This window comes from Oryctolagus cuniculus, chromosome 2, assembly GCF_051225735.1.
Source record: "Oryctolagus cuniculus isolate XC-2025 breed Fujian yellow rabbit chromosome 2, ASM5122573v1, whole genome shotgun sequence".
Lineage (NCBI taxonomy): Eukaryota > Metazoa > Chordata > Mammalia > Lagomorpha > Leporidae > Oryctolagus > Oryctolagus cuniculus.
This window is the reverse complement of record NC_142868.1, coordinates 199,499,688-199,521,251: the sequence shown is the minus strand read 5'-3', so window position 1 is coordinate 199,521,251 and position 21,564 is coordinate 199,499,688. Positions and strand designations below refer to the sequence as shown.

General features: G+C 45.5%; 1 long non-coding RNA gene across 1 annotated transcript; it reads left to right on the top strand.

Moving 5' to 3' along the window:
• The first annotated feature begins 17,435 nt into the window (after nt 1–17,435).
• Nucleotides 17,436–18,710, top strand: LOC149128215 (uncharacterized). Its single transcript, XR_016229702.1, has 3 exons — nt 17,436–17,496; nt 17,746–17,868; nt 18,544–18,710. It is a non-coding gene; the product is annotated as an uncharacterized LOC149128215 (long non-coding RNA).
• The last annotated feature ends 2,854 nt before the right edge of the window (nt 18,711–21,564 follow it).

The window sequence follows — 21,564 nt, the reverse complement described above, 5'->3', positions numbered from 1 at the left end:
CAGAGCCAAGCAGTGGCACCAGCGTGGGTACAGGGATGCAGAGAGAGCGTCCCAGCTCAGGGTCTCACGGGTCCACACAGCCTGGGTCCCAGGTCTGGCACAGCACCCACTGCCAGTCCAGACTTGTCCACTGTCAGGCGGCGTCTGGGCCTGGGGCTTCTTCCCTGGGGCTGTAATTCTGCAGGTGCTCCAAGCAGCACCTGGAGCTGAGCTGAGCTGGGGAAGGCAGAGCTCAGATTACCTTTCTGGAGGTTTCTCAGCTTCTGTTTATGGCATGCACCTTCTGTTGCTCCTGGTTGGTTTGTTTGTTTAGAAGAAGATTAAATAACCTCACACAACATCATACCACTTGAAAATAAATTGAATCTTGAGGACTTCTTTTTGCAAGGAGATAATGAGATAAACAAACACCTCTGTCTCCTGCCCACCTCTCTCAGGTGTGCCTGCTGTCAGAATTCTCCTGTTAGAGCAGCCTTGCTGTGAGTACACATGGATCATTCATACGAAAACACGTTCTGTAAAACTCGGTGGATCCTACAGCCCCCTGCTCCAAGAAGCCTTCTTTGTGACTCTGCTAATCTCCACGCCAGGAGCCACAGCTTTGTCTCGCTGACTGTGTGAAATATTTGTCCTTATTATGGTTGCTCCAAGTTGCTACTCATTGTGTTTTTCTGCCCCCAATTATTTTTGAACATATTTGATATAGAGGTAGTGGTAGAGATAGAGATAGAAGTAGAGATAGAGATACTATCAGCTGGTTTATTCTCCAAATGCCTGCAATGGCAGGTACTGGGCCAGGTTGAATCTGGGGGCTGGGAACCCATTCCGGGCCCCCCCCCATGGGTGGCAGGGACCTAGCCACTTGAGCCATCACATGATGCCTCACAGGTCCACATTAGCAGGAAGCTGGGACAGCAAACAGAGCTGGAGCTCAAACTCAGGGCCTGCCATATTGGACACAGGCACCTTGATTGGCACCTGACCCTCCAGGCCAAACACCCTCCCCCTGCAGCCCGGTGCCCAGCAGCCTCGCTGACTCTGCCCTAGGGTGTCTCAGCGGGGACCGTCTCTAACTGCGAAATGGAAGCTTCATCCCCTGGAGCCTGGTCTTTTTCAGTGAGTGGTGCCAAGTCCATCCTGGACCATGAGTCACTGGTTGATCTTGAAAGCAATATCAAACCAGGCGCAGACTAATTCCCAGCAGAATCTGCGGGACTGACAGGCACAGTGCTGAGGAGCACAGGGGGGCGTCAGCACAGCCCCGTTCCTGCCTTGGCCTCGTCGGGGACTCGCTGCTGGAGCCTCCTCTCCTGATTAGCATTAGTGATGAAAACCATAAAGATGGTGCCACTTACCCGGCTTCTAAGATCCCTTCTTAGAAACAGAAGGAAGTTGGGAATGGCGTTGTGGCATGGGGGGTTAAGTGGCCGCCTGCAACACCAGCGTCTTGTAAGGGTACCGGTTTGCTTCTGGCTGTTTCACTTCTGATCAGCTCCCTGCTAATGAACCTGGGAAAGCAATGGAAGATGGCCCAAGTGCTTGGGCCTCTGGCACCCACGTGGGAGACCCAAAGGAAGTTCCTGGCTCCTGCTTTCGGCCTGGTCCAGCTCCTGGTCCTGCAACTCTTGTTGACTCAAATCTACTCACCCGGCATTTAATGAGGAGGGAATCCACCTGTCTCAGACATTAGAAGAAACCCTGTTGTAGAATTGAGACCCACAAGCAGAACCTGACATAGGGTTGGACATCGAATTTCCACCCCCTGTGTAGTGTGAAAAATGTCAAGCCAGGTATCAGCAAATGGAATTCCTGTCTGGGGGAATTCTCCTTTCTAGAAACGTTGACCTCAGAACCACTCCCAGATCTGCTCAGCTCACCCCTGTGAGCACACGTGCATACAGAAATTCCCCAAAGTTCCAAATCCCAGGAACTGAAAGTCAAAAAGAAATTGTACAGGACACAGGGGGTCAAGGCACCATGAGCAAGCGTGAGCAGAAACCAGAGACAGGCCATCACAGCAGCCAGATGTGGCCCGTGGATGTGACCACACAGTGGGCGTCTGAATCGCCTGGGGAGATGCTAACCCCAGGACGTGAGCGTCTGCATCTCTGACAGTCAGGGCTTGCTGGTGCTACTCCTCCATGGACCACACCGTAAGCAGAGAAGTTTGGCTATCATGTTTAAGAATGCTATGTTCATTGTCCATGGCGGTGAAACCAACCCACTTACAATCTCACAGCCCCGCAGGTGAGAAGTCTGCCTTGGCTCAGCAGAATTCTCTCTTCAAGGTTTCACAAACCCCAAATCAAGGTGTCAGGTGGCTGGGCTGTTGGAGAGAGTTCACCTCCAGACACACTCGTATCTTGGGCAGAATCTGTATCCTTGTGCATAAGGACCCACTTCTCTCATGACTGTCACCTGGGAGACAGTGTTAACTCCAAGACACCTCCTGTCAGTCACAGTCATCCTATAGCAAGGTGTGCAGGTCCTACAGCAGGTATGTTGCAATCTCTGGCACTTCCTCTGAGTCTCTCCTCTGCTTCCCACAACAGAATGTGCACTCCTTTTATGCTATTATTTTCTCTAGTTCTATAACCTCAATCGCATCTGCACAGTCCCCTTTGCCTTTTAAAGTAATCTATTCACAGACTTCAGGCTCTGGACATCTTTTGTATGGCACACATCTGTCTAGCATCTGTGTGCTTAGAGACATTAGCTTGATAATGTCTCCAAAAACAAGAGTAAAAAATTATAAGGAATGTTGTTAGAGAAATAACTTATGTGGTTGAAATGAGAACACTCTAACTGAACTCAAAATTTTTCTGGAGAGAATAAAGAGAGGATCGGATATGATAAAAGAGAAACTTAGTGAAATTACAGTCAATTCAGTAGAGATCGATAAATGGATGCCACACAGAAAGTGTAGAAACCCTGGAAGAACAGATGAGAGTTGTTAACAGGTGTCAAACAGGAGTTCCTACAGGAGGGGGGTTGGGTGGGAGGTGAAGCAACACTGAAGTGTGTGATGGCTTCAGACTTACCAGAATTATCAAAAGAAATCAATCCATTGATCAAAGAAATCTCAAAACTCCAAGGGTGAGTAGTAAAAAGAAAACCTTACACGAACACATTTTAATGAATCTGGAAAGCACAAAAAACAAAGATAAAGAAAAACCCTTTAAAACAGAAATAACAGAATTTTACTTACAAGACTCATAATGCTATACCTGCTTTATTAAAAGCCACAATTGAAGCTGAAAAATAATATTTGGAATAGGCTGAGGGAACATACATAATAGGGTAAAGTTATGTGTAAAGTGAGAATATATATGAGAATATATATATATATATGAGAGAATAGGGAAGGATTTTTGTACACACAGAAAATCTTTTTGCAGCAGGCAGAGTCATGTCTGAAGGCTGCTCTATGCACAGAAGGAAAGTCAGTGCTGTGCGGAAGTCTAAGGACCACATACGACGGACAGAGGAATCCAAACCATCGTGAGCTTTATCCTAGAGCAATAATGGAGACTGATATCAGAGAAAGCACTAGAGTGAGTGACAGCGATAGCCTAGGAGTCAAGAGAAGAGCCACAGAATGTAGGCATCTCAAGATCTCCAGAGCTGCAGTTCTTTTTGGTTTAGTCTGTAAGTGGTTGTGTATGCATGCTAAGTTGTCTACAGGAACCCCTGAAAACCTAACAGAGTGCATAATTTCCAAACTAATGGAGCAGAAAAATATTAAAGGAGCATTTGTCCAATTAAAAGTGAAGCATGGATCAGCATGGAAGCACCGAATCCTGTGGCAGAAGTAAGTGCATCTGCGTATGTGTGCATCTACACTTAGAGGACAGAGAATATGAGACTTGGTGAAGATGGATTTGTTGAGAGAGCGATGTGTTCTTTCCAGAACCACATCTGAAATAAAGACACATAGAAAGGCTTAAGGAGAACGCAAATACTAACCCCCAAAAGCTGTGATGTCAGACACATCAAACTTGAAGGCAGAAAGCGGTACATGAGAAGGAGGTACAATCTATTCAAGGTTACCATAAGACATATAAAATAGATTTTACTACATATAGAACTAGGAGCTACATAAACATTAAAAATATAAAGGTTTGGGAATTTAAGTGAAATAGTAAATGGACCAAAAGAGCCAAAACTTTGAAGAACAACATGGTAATGACTGGGATAGCACAGTGAGAGGTGGCTCCTTGTGAGACAGTAGGGCTCCTGAATAATAAATAAAATTGTTTAAAAGTGAAAAAATACTCACTTTGATTAGCAGTCAGCAAAAGAGAACTAAGTACATAATAACAATCTGCTCACAAGATTGGCCGCAATTTTATTTATTTTTATTTTCTATTTACTTAATTTTTATGATTTATTTTATTTATTTGAAAGACAGAGTTACAGAAAGAGAAAGGGAGACAGAAAGAAATCTTCCATCTGTTGGTTCACTCCCCAAATGGCTGCAATGACCAGGCCTGGGCCAGACTGAAGCCAGGTCTCCCACGTGGGTGCAGGGGCCCAAGCACTTGGGCCATCTTCTACTCCTCTCCCAGGTGCAGTAGCAGGGAGCTGGATCAGAAGTAGAGCAGCCAGGACTCGAACAGGCACCCATACGGGATGCCAGCATTTCAAGCAGTAGTTGTACCCACTACACCACAACACCATCCATAACAATGTTATTTTTAAAACTTATTTATTTTATATATATATATATATATAGAGAGAGAGAGAGAGAGAGAGAGAGAGAATATGAGACTGAGACTTCTAATCTGCTGTTTCATTCCCCGAGTGCCCATCGCGCCCATAGCAAGGGATAGTCCAGGCTGACCTCAGGAGCCAGGCACTCTATCCGGGTCTGCATGTGGGTGACAGGAACTCAACTACTTGAGCCATCACCTGCTGCTCCAGGGTACATATAGCAGGAGGCTGGAATCGGGAACAGAGCCAGGACTTAACCTCAGCCATGCTGATATGGGGCGTGCACTTCCCAAGTGGTGTCTTAGCGGCTGTGCCAAACACTCACCCCTAGCAGCAGTTTGAAAGACCGGCAATATCAAGTGTAGGCAAGAGTGGGGCATTGCTGGGTCACGTGCACTGCCCCTGATATCTGAATTCTGGGCAGCAAACCACACTGTCTAGTACTGCCAGAGGTGCCAGTGATGCAATGGTTGTGCGCCGCGTACACACCTCAGAAAACAGATCCCCTGATGCTCATTACAAGTGGGAAGTGTGCAACGTCCTGCATGGCACATGCATCGCTTGATTTGTTTGTGAAATTAGATGTGAGAGAGAAATGGAAATGAATTGCAGTTGTAGTCAATAGTCAAAGAATAAATGAACCTTAGGAAAAATTTAAATAAAAAGCCAAGTGCCTGAAGAACACACGTCATGTATTTTTACTTATATGAAGTCCAGAATTTTATATATCTGGTATTATTTTTTGAAGAATAAAAATGAATGTGGCAAAACCATACAGAACCCCACTACGTGGTGAACCCCTTGCTTTCCATCTCTGTCCATCGCATTGCTTACCGTGGTTCTGCTTTGCCTGTGCCGTCACCTTTTTCATTGGAAAGAATTTCTTTAGTAATTTTTGCAATATCCTTCTGCTAACCATAAATTCTCTTGTGTCTGAAAATGACTCTTTGGTTTTTATTTTGCCATTGTTTTGGAGAACCATTTTTTTAAATTGGGGATAAGATAATATTTTGAGAGGTTTTTTTAAAATATAATTTTACTGCACTTTAAGGAAGCGATTCTATTATCTTGGTTTCCAGCTGTTGAAACATATTATTGTGGCTCCCTTGAATATAATGGATCATTTTTTTCTAGCTCTTTTTAAGAGTTTCTCTTTGCATTTGGTTTTCAGCAATTTGACAATATGTGCTTAGTTTTATTACCTGTAAATTTCTTTACATTTTGCTTGATTTGAGTCTGTTGAGCTTATTGAATCTGTGAGTTTATATCTTTCACCAGGTTTAGAAAAAAGCCATTATCTTTCCAAATATTTTTCTGTTCCATTGATTGATGCTGAAGTTCTGCCTTTCTAACCTGCCTACTCCATGAATATTTATAATATTGAGTTTTGTCTTAATTTTTTGAAAGAAGCTGGAGTTGTCGGCTGCCTTGAAGGGAAAAGAGTTGTCATAGCATTGAAGCTGCTGATCTACAGGCAAACTTATCCATGTGTAAACAGTTCTGGACTTCAGATTGTCATCCCAAGTAAATTACATGCGTTGGTAGTACAGCACATAGTTGAATTTTAATTTAAATTTAAATCCCTGAGTGTCTCATAACATATTGCTTAGAAAATAACATTATGCTATGCTACTGAAAAGAAAGTTACTTGTACACAGCAATTACAAACTTACCAGCTACATCTCAACAGCACACAGTGCAGTGAGTATTGGTAGACACAGTGAGTATTGGTAGACACATTGAGTATTGGTAGACACAGTGAGTATTGGTAGACACAGTGAGTATTGGTAGACACATTGAGTATTGGTAGACACAGTGAGTATTGGTAGACACATTGAGTATTGGTAGACACAGTGAGTATTGGTAGACACATTGAGTATTGGTAGACACAGTGAGTATTAGTAGACACATTGAGTATTAGTAGACACACAGGAGGGAACTTCGAAGAGTTTGTGGAAAACCAGAATAAAAAGATAAGTTTATTTTGGTGCCAAAGATGTCAGAAATCCATGTGTGGTTTTCTTCATGGTTTGCATCCTCTGCAAAATTTTGAAAGCTCCTTGCAAATGTTGAAACTAGGAGAGTGTTACCTGCTCTGTATGGAACGTCACACAGTTGGAAACTTCTGGGTAAACTGGAAACAGTGTTCCTTGACTTCAAAAGCTAAGATCATTATTTTTATCAAATATAAATTCAAAGAAGACACTGCTATTCTTCTAAGTAGCCACATTTATATAATGGGTGTTGCAGAAGTTGAAGGATTAACATTATTCACCAAAAAAAAAAAAAAAAAAGCCACGAACAGTCTTGCTAGACAATGACGATCTCAAGCCGTTCAGGATCTGGGATCCTCTGTGCAGGAGCACTGTGCACTTACCCTCCATTTCAGTTGCAATTCTTTTTTTTTTTTTTTTTTTTTTTTTGACAGGCAGAGTGGACAGTGAGAGAGAGACAGAGAGAGAAAGGTCTTCCTTTGCCGTTGGATCACCCTCCAATGGCTGCCTCTGCAGCCGGCGCACCGCGCTGATCCGATGGCAGGAGCCAGGATCCAGGTGCTTTTCCTGGTCTCCCATGGGGTGCAGGGCCCAAGCACCTGGGCCATCCTCCACTGCACTCCCTGGCCATAGCAGAGAGCTGGCCTGGAAGAGGGGCAACCGGGACAGAATCCGGCGCCCCAACCGGGACTAGAACCCGGTGTGCCGGCGCCGCAAGGTGGAGGATTAGCCTAGTGAGCCACGGCGCCGGCTTCAGTTGCAATTCTGAAGAAGAAACTGGCAAGGAAGTGCAGCCCCGGGCCTCTGTGACACAGGCTGGCTGACGCTTTCCCACACCCCGCCTGTGCTTCCTCTGGGTTTGTTGCACACTCTTCACTCCAGAGGACATGCAACCTCTGAAGATCCAAACCCGAGTCCTCTCCCATTCCCAGTCTTTACCTCTTCTTCTGGCACTTTCTTCTTACTGCCACTGGTCCCAGATGATATCAAACTGTGACACCCACATTGCTCCTCCGAGCACCCAAAGTACAACTGGTTGTTCCCAGTTTGTATTGCAAGGCAGCTCAGCTCCCAGGTTTGGCCTCATGATGTGTTTACTTCAAACTGTGTTACCTGCTCCATGGAAAGTTACAGGTGTCCACTGCCTTACAAAAGCCAGAATTGAAAGACTGGACATGGCTGGGGAAAGAGACTGGACAGGGGCTAGTCAGTGGATGGGCTGGAAGTAGCTGAAGGAAGAAACTCTGACTTGGTGTTAGCTCCATAGAAAATTCCAAGCCTGAAAATCAAAGAAAAAAAAAGCCATGAAAAAATAGAACAGAATATCCAAAACTGTGGGGCAACTACCAAAGGTGGAACAGTGTACAATGGGAACATCCAAAGGAGAAGAAACGAGGAAGGAACGTAAGAAAATAGTTGGGAAAATAATGACCGAGAATTTCCACCGAATTTAAAGCCAGACTCTAAACCATAGAACCTTGAGCTCCATGGACACCAAGCAGGGTAAATTTCAAAAACACCACATCTAAGCATATTGTTATCAAACTATAGAGAATTGAAGATAAAGAAAAACCTAGAAAGAAGAGAGAGAGAGAGAGAGAGAGAGAGAGAGAGAGAGAGAGAGAGAGACTTTGCCTACAGAGGAGTAGAGAGAAAAATTCTCTTTCCTCTACTTACAAACTATACTTAGAAAAATGCTTTGAGAAAACATATTAGCATCCTGGAGTCAGGTATACCACGAAGCTGCATTAAGTATCTCATTATATGCTACTGACTTCAATTTGCAAACATTTTTAGGCATATTGGTTAATAATTTTATTGAAATTTCTTTTTCTGGATTTGGTGCTAAGATGATATAATTTGCATCAGATAACGTGGGAGGTGTTTCCTGCTCTATGCTTTGAAAGAGAGTGCATAGGATTGATAGAATTTCTTTCTTACATATTTGTTGTATTTTTTTCTAATAAAATATCTGGGCCTGAAGTTTTCTTTATTGGATGTTTTTGAATATACAGATCCAATTTATTTATTTAACAAAGGAAAAAACATGTTACTTGTTTCTTCAGTTAGATTTGGTATTTTGGTACTTTCAAGGAATTGCTCAGTTTTATCTAAGGTTTTTAAATCATGGGCATAGAATTCCTTTATTATTGTTTTAAGTTCTTAAGTGTCTCTAGCGATTTTCTGCATTTTGTTCTTTTTGTTTTTGAAAGATTTGCTTATGTATTTGAAAGGTAGAGTGACAGAGAGAGCAGGGGCAGCAGCAGAGGGAGAATCTTCCATTTGTGGATTCACTCCCTAAATCCCTGTCATTGCTGGAGCTGGGCCAGGCCAAAACCAGGAACCAGGAAGTCCTTCCCACTCAGCAGGAGGTGGATTAGAAACAGAATTGCCAGGACTGGAACCAGGCACTCCAGCAGTCTGTAAGGTGACCTTGAGCTCCATCCAGCACTTGAGACTGTGGAATTATCCCCAGCCAGCAACTGTGCACCCCGAAGGCCACGTGTTCACTCTTCCCTCTGTGCACAGTCGGGCTGTCAGTGCTGCTCCACTCGTCAGCTTTCCATTCTCCAAGACGCACTTCCAGAAGCCTCCCCCAAGCAAGGCAGCAAAAGCAAGCCCTCCTCCTTCAGCGCCTGTGAAACTGCACTGGGGCCAGAGCTGTGGCACAGGGGATAAAACCGCAGCCTGCATTGCCGGCACCCCCTCATGGGTGCTGGTTCAAGTCCTGGCTGCTCCACTTCCAAACCAGATCCCTGTTATGTGCCTGGGAATGCAGCAGAAGATGGTGCAAGTCCGTGTGTCCCTGCACCATGTGGGAGACTGGAGGAAGCTCCTGGCTCCTGGCTACGGATCGGCCCAGCTTTGGCCACTGGGACCATTTGGGTAGTGAACCAGGGGATGGAAGATCTCTCTCTCTCTCTCTCATTCTCTCTCTCTCTCTCTCTCTCTGCCTCTTCATAACTCTGCCCTTCAAATAAATAAATACATCTTAAAAAAAGAAAGTCTTTTGCATCATTCATTCTGAGTTTGAGGACAATAAAAAGCCAAAATCACGTTGCTAATTTTGACTACAGGACAATCATAGCGACACCTGGAAAAACCCCTTCACCAGTTACCTCATATGTGAAGTGGTGACAGTGATCTTACCTGGCCCACATGTTTGGTGAGAACCGGCTACGGTCACGACAGTCCATCGCCTGCTATATCCGTAGGCGGAGGCATCAGCCCGCAGATATCTCTCTGGAGTGTTCGATCCTCTTATGCTCCATGACCCTGGATCTGACCAGGATGGCTTGATTGGCAGTAACATGCAATTGATGAACATTTAAAGCAGGTGTAATGTGTGTGTTTGGAGCCTCTGGCTGTAGTGGGCAGGGCCCTCATGCTGTACAGGTGACACAGGTGAGGAGCCAGGTGGGGGCACTGTGCAGTGGTCAGGCTTTGAGCAGGAGCTGAGTGCACCCTGGAGAAGGTGACCTTCGAATCCCATTGCCCCAGGGCTTTAGGAAAGTCAGAAGTGTTGTTGAGAGTGGAGAGAGGGACACCATGGAGGGTCGTGTGGAGGGACAGGTGAGACACTCAGCTGGCCAGAGAGCTTTGCTACACAAGGAGGGGTGGGCAGGAGCAGGGAGGACCTGCCGGGGGGAGCCCAAGCTGCCAGGAGACCTCACAACAGCTCAAAATGTGTTTGGCTGCCCTGAGCACTTTTTTAGCATGGGCTGACTGGCTCCCTCCCTGCCTGCCAGTGACGTGTTTCCCTTGAATTAGCAGGTGCACCGTTTTCTCAGAAGGGCCAAAAATCTCTCCATAGAAGGCTTGGGAACGCAGTTACAGTTAGAGAGGCAGCTGTACACACCCAGAGAGAGCTTCATCCACCTTCAGTACCTGACAAGGGGAACCATAAGCACTCAGTAGACAACGCGTTCAGTCTGCTTGATAAATCACAAGTGAGGGGCTGGCGCCGTGGCTCACTTGGGTAATCCTCCTCCTGCAGTGCCGGCATCCCATATGGGCACCGGGTTCTAATCCCGGCTGTTCCTCTTCCAGTCCAGCTCTCTGCTGTGGCCCGGGAGGGCAGTGGAGGATGGCCCAGGTGATTGGGCGCTTGCACCTGTGTGGGAAACCAGGAGGAAGCACCTGGCTCCTGGCTTCGGATTGGCGCAGCGCCAGCTGTAGCGGCCATTTGCGGGGTGGGTGGGGGGGCAGCAGAAGAAAGACCTTTCTCTCTGTCTCTCTCTCTCACTGTCTAACTCTACCTGTCAAATAAGTAAAAAAAAAATGTTTGAGCCCCTACTGTATACTCAGCGTTGTTACAGGCGCTACCGTGAATGACCCAGCACCGCGTTAAGGTGGCTTCCACTGCAACAGGAAAGGTGTTCCCAGGAGAGGCATCAGAAGTTGGTGACAAATAACCATGTTTTTTTTTCTTTTTTGGAGTTGGGGGTGGGGGGAGAACAGGGAAAGCAAGCTGGGTTTAGAAGCCAGTGCCTGTGTAGCAGTTTATGCCTGGGCGAGCTGCGATGGCTGTGAGTGGCCTGTTTCCAACACTGCTTGAAGGGATTCAGTTGAATAGAAAAAAATGTTTTTCCTCTTCCTGTGGGCAGCTGGATGAAAGGTGTGAAGCTTTGTTGCTGTTGAGAACAGAACGCTGGTCATTGTCATCAATGTATTCAGAATACTCTGGTCCCCCAAGGAAATGCCCAAGCAGGAAGCAGGTACAGAAGCAAAATTTTTCTAAATTTAAAATAAATCCAGAGGGTTTTGTGCCAAATAATCACCAGCTGCTGTGAGATCGATGTGTGTGGAATTATTAACAGAAGTAAATTACTAACTACAACCTTTGGAGAAAATTTGTCTCAGGCAAGAACTTTCTTTGAAGAACTGTGCCCAGCGTGAACACATTTAATTTCCCCCAGTCGCTCCACGGGGACCCTCCGAGGGTGCCACTGGCAGTAAACAAGATGCTGGCTGCAAAGCTGTGGATTGCTGACGTGAAATACAGAGAGGCAGCGCCTCCCAGCCTGTGTTTGGTCCCGAGATCTTGTGCACAGTAGGAATGTTTCGTCTTATCCGTCAGATGAACCACACCATGACCATGCAACGTCCATGCTGCAAGAGGCTGTGTGGACTGTAAGTGGCGTTCACTTTTCTCCGGGGTCACTTACCTGACCCTGGACCCACATTAGTAGAGAATTAATGGAAAGTGATCTTCAGAGAAAGGTCCATTGTTCACTTTTCCTTAGGGAAGCAGGTTTAAAGACCCTGAGGTCATTGCTACTCACTTTTTAGTTCATGTGAAAACTAGCAAATAAATCCGCAGAAGCCTTCCAAAGGTCAACCAGGAAGCCGTGGCGGGAGGGGGGCTGTCTGTGCCCATCCCTTGGTCTGATTTCTCTTGAGTCTATTGGTCATGTGGATTAGGCTAACACAGTGATCTGCTGATAAGCTGGAAATAGCCACCAAGAAAGAGGCTGAATGGCAGCCCTTGAAGTATCTCACAGGTTGCCAGCACATTGTAAGGTCCTGCCGTGGCACAGCGTAGCAGCAATGACTGGCACCCAGGACTTGTGACTTCCCTTGGAAGGACACGTCAGGCCTGGGAACACACCTGTGCTGCAGCCACAGGTTGTAACACCGCAATTAGCTGAGGGCTCCGTTCAGCAAGATACTTAATCCCAGACTTGCACTGTCACCATGCCTGTAAAGAACTCATGTTCGCTTTACGGAGACTAAGTACACACACACAGCTGCAAGACTTAATGCCAAATTCGACATCAGAGTTACTCAAGGGTATTTCAACAAGCTTATAGGAAATGGAATTAAAAGATAAGCCCATTTTGGTGCAAAAAGTATGGAAGTTCATTGAATTCTTTTGTACTATGTTTTTTTTTTCCATGAATTTTTCAAACATTTTATCATAGTCATGGATTTCAAAAATTTTACTCCAAAATGAATTTATATTTGAATTCTATTTTCCATGAGCCTTTTGGAATGCCTCCATATTTAAGCTACCATGATCATGTCTGGTAGTCCCTGGGTTAACGTGAGTACAAGGGAGGCATTCCCAGAACTGCAGGTGTCCGAGCTGAGTTCAGAGGACTAGCGAGGGTCTGTCCTCCAGGAAGTGGCCCCTTCCTGAGCCAATCCAAGGACCACAAGCGGCTCAGGAGAGGGCTGGGAGTGTGGGAGACGAGAGGAAGGCAGTGTGTCAGGATGGGGGCACCTCACACTCTGTGTCTTCGTGCTTTCGGCTGTCACTTCACACTGTGTCTCATTCAGGGACTTTAAAAAGGCATGAGCAAGTTTGAATTCCAACAGGGGTGTCCTGGCAGCCATGTGGGCAACGGCTTCAATGGATTCAGAGGGGAGGTAGGGCAGACAGCTAGAAAGGTGCTGCTTTGTTGTCTTTTCACATCGGTAGAGAGGTTGGGAGTCAAAGGGGTCGATCAGGGTAGGCTGGATGATGCCATGGGACGAAGGCACATGTTCCAGGCATGTGGAACACTGAAGACTTATTTCCTCCTGTGCTATCCGTTTGTTTCAGGTCGGCGGACAGCTCTGCGCTGTCCAAAGGCTCTCAGGTCAACCTCTTTGTAGTATTGTCGATAGCCACAGGAGAGATCAAAAAGGAAACGTGCATAAGTGCACACTTGTTCCTAAACCCTCTGCAACAACACGCTATTCGCAGTTCGTTGGCTGAGAGAAGCCACCTGTCCACACCTGAGCTCAAGACGGCAGGAGGCACCGTTCTCCAGTGTGGATAGAAAGTGGGTATTGCCGAGCAGGGGTGCGGTCTACCAGCCAGAGGGTGACACTGAGGGGGACTGCTTTGAGGTTCTGCCTGGGAAAGGTTAAACAGACAGTCCCAGCTCTTACACACCTTTTCCTACGTTCAGCTTTACGTTTTCTGGTAGGTTTTGTAATAAAACTCTAGGGCACCGTCTGCAGGAACATGTTGTGGATGTGGGAAATAAGCAAGCAAATCCAAAGGGTGCTGACCTCCCCCATCCCTCGGCGTTCCAGTTTTATTGCACTGCAGAGGAAGCTGGCGACCCACCCCGACGGTCTTTGTGAACAGGGATTTCTCACCCATTTTGCTGGTGGCAGGTTTTTTTTCCTCCACACATCTATTGATGCCAACTAAGTTTGGCCTCAATCCACGGCTTTAATTTTGTACTTTTCTCACTACTTGACAAAGTCTGTAGTTGAAAAAGATCTGGAGGCCAAGATCACAGGGCGACTTTGCTGACAGCTTTGGAAGCAGGCTTCAAGGGCTGATTCATGTCAAGGTTATAGCCGAGCAGACTGAGGGAAGAGGTTTCCCGTTGGCTTTATGGGTGGGATAGATGGGAAGAGGATATTCCTGTCTTTACCTAATTAAGAATAAGTACTGGATTAGAAATTGGAATTCAGTTCTTGTAGGGCACAAAGAGATTTGACCAGCAGGTAAAGTGTTGGAAACGCTCTCCGCTGGCATGTCACATGAAAAGATGCCTTTTTTTTTTTTTTTTGAGCAGGGGCTATAATCAACTTTAAGGTTCACTATAAGGCCACTTTTTAAAAACCAGTATTGTACACTCATACACTCTCATATTTGAGTGAGTTAGAAGAGGAGAGTGAGAAGAGCATTGATTTACACTTTGGGAAGGGGTGGAACGCAGAGATCCTGAGTTACATGATAGAGGGCTGGTAACAGAGTGAGAGCTAAAATAACAATAACTGAGAAACCCGACCTAGATACAGGATGTTGATTACTAGAGCCTGGGAGGAGGGGGAGGGGTTAAAAGGAGTTTGTGTTAAAAAAATGAGGGTGGAGTTGGGAGTGGTTCATCACTTGTGACAAATATACTAAAGGGAAATGTTAACAAGGGACATGAGGTGAGGGTGTATGGGAACTCACTGCAGGACCACACCACAATCTTTGCTTTGCAAATTTAATGTGAATAATAACACAGACGTATTCTAATTTAGCATCTGCACTAAGGACCATGCTCAGATAAGTCAGTAGTAAAACATGAGCCAGATTTCAGACAGAGCTGAGCAGGCAGCACCTTGGAGGCCAGGTAGACACAGAATGTTCCAGACTTTTCCTTCATCAGCTGCTAATTCCCGTTTCACAAACCTTGGCTGTGAACGTCGTCATCCTTTACTGAACGCTGGAAAATGTTTAACTGGTTGAACTAGTTCCTTCTCAATTGATTTAATCTTGTTTAAATGATTTCTATTACTTGCAAATGGAAGAATCTGGAGTGGACATTACTAACTCTGAGGCTGCAGGCAAAGGCACACACAGACCCAGGGGGATTCAGGAGAGCATGTGTACTGTGTGACCTTTAAATATGCAAATCGGGGCCCACAGGTTAAGCCACTGCTCAGGATGCCAGCATCCCACGTGTGTGCCAGTTGGAGTCCGGGCTGCTGCACTTCTGATCCAGCTCCCTGCTAATGCACCTGAAAATGAAGTGGAGGGTGGCCCAAGTACTCAGGCCTCTGCACTGACATGGGAGACCCAGATGGAGTTCCAGGTTCCTGGCTTTGGGCTTGGCCCAGCCCCAGTTGTGTTCATTTAGGGAATGAACCAGAAGATGAAAGATTCTCTCTCTCTCCTCTCTCTCTTTGCCTCTTTCTCTTTCTGCCCCCAACCCTTAATTCTGCCACTCAAATAAATAAATACATCTTTAAAAATATGCAAATGAGTAAATATTGGACCACAGTCCTTGGGATGAGCCTAGGGAAAGTAATTAAAATGTGGGGGATACTTTCAATAGGGTACTTAGTAATTTGTGTATCCAACTTAGTAATTTATTAGAGATCCCGTGTGATGGGAGTTGGTCTTTAGTGTGGTGTTATTGGGAGGTGGGAGTTGTAAAAGTGGACCTACTGGGAGGGCCTTGGTCAATTGTATTATGGTGTTAAAAGGTGGCTAATGAACTAGACATGCAAAAGACATGTCAAACACAACTTAATAAGAAGACAAACTAATGACTTCAAACTCATCCCGAACTGACTCAACCGTTAGAAGCATAATTAGAAAAAATGGGCAATGAAGTGTCTATTGCAACTTTTTCTTCATAATGTCAGACTTATTGACACAAAACTTTCTTTTCGACGAGATTTTGGATGTAAACTGTAAATCACCATCTACAAGAAGTTATAATTAAGCACGTGTTTAAGATCCAAGAAGAAAATTAGGTTCATAAAAGCAGTGATAAAGAGAAGAGGGTAAAAAGAAGCCAGACCCTGGCTTCAGCCTGGCCAAACCCTAACTGTTGCAACCATTTGGGGAGTGAACCAGTGCATGGGAGATCTCTCTCTCTCTCTCTCTCTCTCTCTCTCTCTGTATATATACTCTGTCTTTCAAATTAGAAAATCTGTGGTGTAGCAGGTAAAGCCACCACCTGCAGTGCTGGCATCCCACATGGGGGCCAGTTCGAGTCCTGGCTGTTCCACTTCTGACCCAGCTCTCTGCTATGGGCTGGGAAAGCAGTGGAAGATGACCCAAGTGCTTGGGCCCCTGCAACAGCTTGGGAGACCTGGAAGAAGCTCCTGGTTCTGCTTCAGAGGGGCTTAGCTCTGGCCATTGTGGCCATTTGGGGAGTGAACCAGCAAATGGAAGATCTCCCTCTCCCTCTCCCTCTCCTTCTCTGCCTCTTCCTCTCTGTAACTCTGCCTTTCAAATCAATAAATATGTCTTAAAAAAAGAGAAGAAGCGAGAAGAAAAAGGGACATAAGAGCGGGAAGCCATCAGACTTCTCATAAGAAAGAATCTAACACTACCGCGAGAAAAGGGAGTGCAACCGCGGTTTCATGGTCCCCAAGGAGAAGATGACTTGTGAATCTAGATCGTGCTTGAATGGAACGTCTTTCTAAGATGACGGGGAAGTAAGAAATCCTTACACACACACACACACACACACACACACACAAAACCTTAAAGCAACTGAGTTATAGCTGATAAAGCAGATTGAAGGGGATCTAACATGCAAGATGGCAAAGAGGAACAAAGAACACTTGAAAGACAGAGAAAACAGATAGCAAAGTGATGTCACAAGTAAGCAGCAGCAAACCTCCCATTCAGTATAAACAGCCTAACCAACTTGCCTAAAAGACAGAGACCAATAGATGGCATTAAAGACAAGATCCAGGTGTGTGTACTGCATGCATTCAGTACTTCAGTGCACTAGAAGTGCACAGATAGAGGAGTAAAATAATATTACAAGCAGTTAGCAAGCCGGAGTGACTGGATCATCGTTGCAAGTAAATGTCAGAGGAAACGAACATTGCTAGAGATAAGGAAAGTCTTTTCAGAATATATGAGAGTGGATAAGGTTAACTGACCTAACAACACAGCTTCTCAAGATGTAGAACTTCATGGAGAAATAAATCAACGGTTTTAGCTGGAGATTTCACTTCCACCTCCTTCAAAAGTGTAACACCGGCAAGAATAAGCTCATCTTCCTGTGGAAGACATTATACGTAGACTTGGACTTCACAGGTTGGCCGGTTTTCGCTTTTGCCATGGAGGCTTGGTGGCGCTTGGGGACACCGTGCCTCCTTGCCTGATTCCAGCCAAGGGCACTCATGGAGAGGAGAACTAGGAGAGCATGCTCAGATCCGGGCTTTCTCAGGGGCGCATGATGTTCTCGGCACATGAGGCGGCCCGGAGGTTGCATTCTGCCCTCAAACAAAAACCTGTTGCTAATTAAAGATTTAAGAGATACAGCTGGGTAAGTACCAGCAGCCCAGATGGCACTCAGGAAACCTCTGCTGGGCGCTGTGGCAGATGGTACTTCTGCATGATTTATTGCCCAGGAGGCTTTGGGACGGCTGGCCCTGCACACGTCAGGTGGAAAAGTTCTAGCAAGGACAGGACACTGACAGCCAAGCAGAGACTCTGAACTCCACGAAGTCACTTGGGAACAGGCAGCCTCCCGCTCTCACGCCTCGCGTCCCCCGTTCATCTCAGTAGCTGAGGAACGCAGACTTACTCATCAAGCTTCGCGCAGGTTTTCATCTGAACTTTCCCTCTTTACAGGATCCGAACATCAGATGAGTGCAGCTCCCGATTCTACTGAGCTCCGTGCTAGCTTTGCAGTGCTTGCATGGTGCATTATTTCCCAGAAGGCATGCCAAAGAACACTGACTTCATCAGAGAATGGTGGGTAATGGGTTAACGAAAAATAAAATGTGGATATGTGCACAGAGGGTGTTCATTAAAGAAGGTCATTTTGGTTTTGACTTTTTAAAAGGTAACATTGCAGAATTTACCAGAATTTGTGATAGTGTAGGGAATCAAATGACTGCTCAACCCTGGAAGAATTGCTTTTGTCACTTGAATTCCACGGTACGGTTTTGCAATTCATTATTTTATCACAAGGCAGAGAGACAGGAGCAGCATGGACCATCTCCTGTCTACTCTGCTCTTACCTGGAGCCCTTCTCCTGGCTGATGCTGTGGCTGGTTCGTCGGGACCAGCTCGACACAGATGGGTTACAATGAAACCACGTAACGCTCAGTTTGAGTGATCTTTCTTGAGGAAAAAAACTACAAAGTTATAGCCACAAATTTAGGTAAGAAATTGAATATTTAATTAGAGAGAATATATAAATAACCCATTTCTACAACAGTAGATTTAGCTCACAGTATTTTTGCAGAGCTGTATTTGATCAATTGACCAGATCTGCTTATGTAGAAATAATTCAGTGAAAATTGGCCCCACTGGGGCTGGCGTTGTGGTGTAGCCAATAAAGCCACTGCCTGCAGTGTCGGCATCCCAAATGGGTGCCAGTTTGAGTCCTGGCTGCTCCACTTCTGATCCAGCTCTTTGTTGTAGCCTGGGAAAGCAGTAGAAGATGGCCCAAGTCCTTGGGCCCCTGCACCCGCATGGGAAACCCAGAAGAAGCTCCTGCATCCCGGCTTTGCATCGGCCTAGCTCTGACCATTGCAGCCATTAGTGGAGTGAACCAGTGGATAGAAGTTCTCTCTCTCTCTGCCTCTGTGTAACTCTGCCTTTCAAACAAATAAATCTCTTTAAAAAAAAAAAAAAAGGAAATTGAGAAATTGACCCCGCCACAAACACTTATGTGAAAATTTCCCAACAACTGTGCACTAATGGAATGGGGAAGCCAAGGAATTCATCCTTAGTGAGACTGCCATTGGTGTAGGCTAAATGTCCACTGGTGGATGCCTCTATCCCACACTCTGTTTCAACTCTTAAGCATCACAATTAAATTTCTAATAGAAAAGATAAACTTTTTGAAATACAGAATATATGTAATAAATGATGTATCTGTCAGAATTAATTTTATCTAAAATAATCCATAAATCTCCTGGAAAGGTATGGAAACATGGGTGGACACTGGTCCGCCCCTTCCAGCTCCCTGCTGCCTACTGGGCCTGCTTGGATCTTGGGCTCTGCCTCACAGAAAAGCAATGTGTGATTTTCCTTTGCACAATGTTTAGCACATTGCTGGGACCAAATATGTGTGAAACATTATTACAGAGAGCCTGCTCTTTGTCCAAGAATGTATCAATCACACGGTGCTGAGTTCTGAAATAAATGCGGTCCTAATAACCTCTGACAGTGAGCTTACACTGGTCGAGTCTTAGCTGACTACCAAATGAGTTAGCTCCACAGAAAGCCAGGGTTAACAATGCAGGCCTGTGAGCGCTGGATTAGCCAGGGTTAACAATGCAGGCCTGTGAGCGCTGGATTAGCCAGGGTTAACAACGCAGGCCTGTGAGCGCTGGATTAGCCAGGGTTAACAATGCAGGCCTGTGAGCGCTGGATTAGCCAGGGTTAACAACGCAGGCCTGTGAGCGCTGGATTAGCCAGGGTTAACAATGCAGGCCTGTGAGCGCTGGATTAGCCAGGGTTAACAACGAAGGCCTGTGAGCGCTGGATTAGCCAGGGTTAACAATGCAGGCCTGTGAGCGCTGGATTAGCCAGGGTTAACAACGCAGGCCTGTGAGCGCTGGATTAGCCAGGGTTAACAACGAAGGCCTGTGAGTGCTGGATTAGCCAGGGTTAACAACGCAGGCCTGTGAGCGCTGGATTTCAGATGGAGAAGCAAAGAACCAGACGCGCGCCCTAGATCACCAACAGGCGACAGCTTCCTCTGAGTATTGGGATGTGGGGGAGCGCATCCAGGGAGTGTAACTTGGAGAGATGAGATGAAATTAAGCAAAGGAAAATCGAGCGAAAGAAAATTAAAGCAATCTTAACAGTGAGGGCTATTACAGCATTGAAAAGTTTCCCAAGGGATGTGATAGAAACTGCATGGCTTGAACCATTTCAACATCGACAAAGCAACGGCAAACGTACTGCAGGGAGCCATCTGTGCCAGTGGGGAGTGGGCCCGATGATTTCATAGTTCTTTTCTGTCTCTCATTTCCCCGTCCTGTGAAATGTGTGGCGGCTAAGAAGCAGGCTACCCTTTACTGCCACAGCACGTTTACGGAGCTTCCTCTGTAAAGAAGGGGAAATCTGCATCGTGCAGTCTTGCTGGTGTTTTGCGTTGTCCTGATGAGCTTGGATTTCAGAGGCAGTGTCACATTGGGCATTAAATTGAACTCCATGTTCTTTTAATTTGAATAGGAGGCCATCAGTCATTTTAATAAATGACTCTAAAATTCAACTTGTATTTATCCCAAAGTGCAAGAGGATACTAGGTAAATTAAAGTTTAATAATATTTTTTGAATAGCCCATGTCAAAATCCAAAAATTTATGGTTTAGAAAATAAGCAGTAATCATCAGAAACTAATTGTAACACAAAAGGAAAAGAAGACTAAAGCAAAAGTCTTTGATTTTTCTTTGCTCCTAGAAATCTATGGACACACACACACACATACACAGACATACACACACATACATATATATATGACCTTTATTGCTGTGTAATTGCTTTTGGAAAAGTTTGTGTTTTATCTGAATAGCCAAGAGAAGACCTGTGGACAGAAACCTACGCTTGATCCTCGTGCTGAATGCAGAAAAACACGCTGAAATCAGGACTGGGTTTTACCTTGAAAGCATTTCCTATGGAGATGGCTCAGTATGATCCCTGAATCAAGAGCAATTTGGCATGGCTTTTTTCATTGCTACCTCTTAAACTATCCTATTGATGATCATTTACTGTGTACTAGATGGTAGGTGCGGTCAATCCATACATAGAATTCTTTACATTCAATGATGCTCATTGAGTCTCTTTTCTAGGCTGAACACTGCAGTTGCCCTGGTGTGGTCACCCTACGTTAGCCTGCATGTTAGTCCAGACTGAATTCAGTATCAGCACCCTACTAGCAAATAAACCTCATCTTTGGTTGGATTCCACTAGCTTCCCAGGACTGTTTGCATTTCCAGGAATCAATCCAGGGTCCTACATTGCATTTTGCTATCAGACCTTAACCACCTCTGGTCTGTGACAGTTTCTTGAATGTCCCTGCTTTTGAAGACCTTGACTCTTTTGAGAAGTGCTGGTCTGGTGTTTGTAGAATGCAGGTGCATTTTCTTATGATTAGACTTGATCTTATCACATCCTATCAAGGGCTACTGGATGTGCACATAACACCACACGCTATTAACCTCATCACTGAGCTATGCAGCACTTGCCATTGACCTCCACTGTGGAGACGGCATTCCGCACTCTGTCCTTGTAAGTGAGTTACCAAGTTCAGAGCACACCCAAGAGGGAGGGAGGTAGATTATGCTTCATGAGAGAGTCTCCATTTACCTGCTTGATGTCTGTGTGTAAGGACGGTTTGTCTTCTCTCTTGAGTTGACTTGTCTCTGTAATCATTGATTTATGTAGTTATGTGTTAATTTTATCACATAGATTACAGTCCAAGCCTATATTT